Source organism: Vanessa tameamea, chromosome 27, assembly GCF_037043105.1.
Source record: "Vanessa tameamea isolate UH-Manoa-2023 chromosome 27, ilVanTame1 primary haplotype, whole genome shotgun sequence".
Taxonomy (NCBI): domain Eukaryota; kingdom Metazoa; phylum Arthropoda; class Insecta; order Lepidoptera; family Nymphalidae; genus Vanessa; species Vanessa tameamea.
The window spans coordinates 3,576,444-3,578,331 of record NC_087335.1 but is presented as its reverse complement, the minus strand read 5'-3'; the positions used below and the strand labels follow the sequence as shown (position 1 = coordinate 3,578,331).

The 1,888-nt window shown below is 28.4% G+C and overlaps 1 long non-coding RNA gene across 1 annotated transcript; it reads left to right on the top strand.

Annotated features, from left to right (window-relative positions):
- The first annotated feature begins 321 nt into the window (after positions 1 to 321).
- Positions 322 to 1,341, top strand: LOC135194185 (uncharacterized). The gene is made up of 5 exons (XR_010309697.1): positions 322 to 386; positions 624 to 656; positions 739 to 774; positions 867 to 884; positions 1,318 to 1,341. It is a non-coding gene; the product is annotated as an uncharacterized LOC135194185 (long non-coding RNA).
- The last annotated feature ends 547 nt before the right edge of the window (positions 1,342 to 1,888 follow it).

Here is a 1,888-nt window from a genome sequence, read left to right as displayed (position 1 = left end):
GGGGAAACCCGTAATGCGTTATTCATTTTATTATTAAGTTTATTGGTGACAAAAAAAAGATTACCTATATTTTCCTATAAATAATTATATATTTCTATGATTACTTAATTATTGAATTACCATACGAAAGTTAATATTCACACCTTTATAGAACGATAAGCATTTGTATTTAATGATAACGTTAATTTGTTGACAACTTAAATTTCATAGTTAATTAATAAACACGGACGCCATTTTGAAATATTCGTCACAGATTAAAAAAAACAATATAAAAAGCCTAGGTTTATTTCGTATCATTACTAGTGAGTTGGTGAAACATATCAGACAATATGAAACTTCTAATCGTTTTCGCTTTTTGCCTGATCGTTGTCTTGGCTTTGCCTGCAGTAAGTTTTTTTTTTTTATATCTTACCGTATAATTTATAAGCGAAGAGTACAATTATATTATAATATTAATAAAACAAAAAATCCGAATTCGGTAATTGACAAAGAGATAGATATAAATTTACTTTATTGAGGCGGCAATAATAGTAATAAATTTGGCGGTATTTTTTTTTTTTCTTAAAGATCTATCTGTCAAAGATATTTATCAATGGTAATTTTTCACTTTTTTATTACTATAGCCGAACCAGCAGGACGATGAGGATCAAGAACAGGTTCATAATTGTTTATAAAAAATATTATTTTTGATTCATGAAAGATTCAATATTGTAAATCTTTGAATAATTTGCTTTACAGCATACCCGAAGAAAATTAAAAAGTGTTCGCTTACAAGTAAGTCAATAAAAAAAGTTTGGCAGTGAAAATAAAATAATATACTCAAATAATTACTCAATTAATAAAATTTTTTTTTTGTTTAATTTTAGCTAGTCGACAACGATAAAGTAAATACTCTTTTATGTCTATCTTTTTGCTAAATAAAATGACAATTTATTTATCATTGCGTCGTAATTTTGAAACATATTTTTTTTCCAATTTTAAATAATATTGTTTATTTAACGTCATAATTCCTATGTTTGAGGAATACAGTTTATATAGTATTCTTATTCATAAAAAAAATGGGATGAAAAAGTATAATCAATTATAATTTATAACAAATTATAATGTATTATTTATAAATTTAAACCACGGTATTTTTAAAGACGTTGATTAACGGATGATATGTTAAACAATGTTGTGTCTTTTTCCTTTGAATGCGAAACCAATGACGACTGAATGAGACAGCTTTCTTTTTGACTAAACGTCCGCTAAGCAACGTATTTAAGCAGCGTTGATATTTCTTACAACATACCTAAACACTCGAATTCTTTTTTTCAGAAACATTCAACTCAACTCGGTCAACAAGTAAGATAAAAATCATCATTTTAAATTTTATATTTGTTAAAGGATTATAACAATAAAACAAACTTGACAATAGATTTAATAATACTTTATAGTTTGTATTATTTAAATAATATCTAGATAAAGTGTTGCACTACAAAAGAACTAAAACAAACCGGCCATCTTGGTGTACGTGACAGCTGCGCTTAACACTCGTCAAACGTCATACTACTTTACTAGAGAGCGTGTACTTAATGGTCAAATATTGACTACTATTTTTTTCGACGCATCCTCAACATTGACAGCAGGGCCGGATCTACCATATGGCTTTTTGGCCTTCAAAGTCAAGTCAAAGTCAAAAATAGACGATAATGAATCCATAACTTTATTAAATTAAACAGATCGTATGGTTTGCAGTCTGCAAGTCCTGCAATAAATCAAACCCATTCAAATAATTGAATTCAAGTCTACGTTCAGATATGTCTTAGATGGGCCCCTTAGTAGTGTTAGCGCAGGGCCCCCTAAACTTATGGCCCGACCCTGATTGACAGTCTATCCAGACATATAA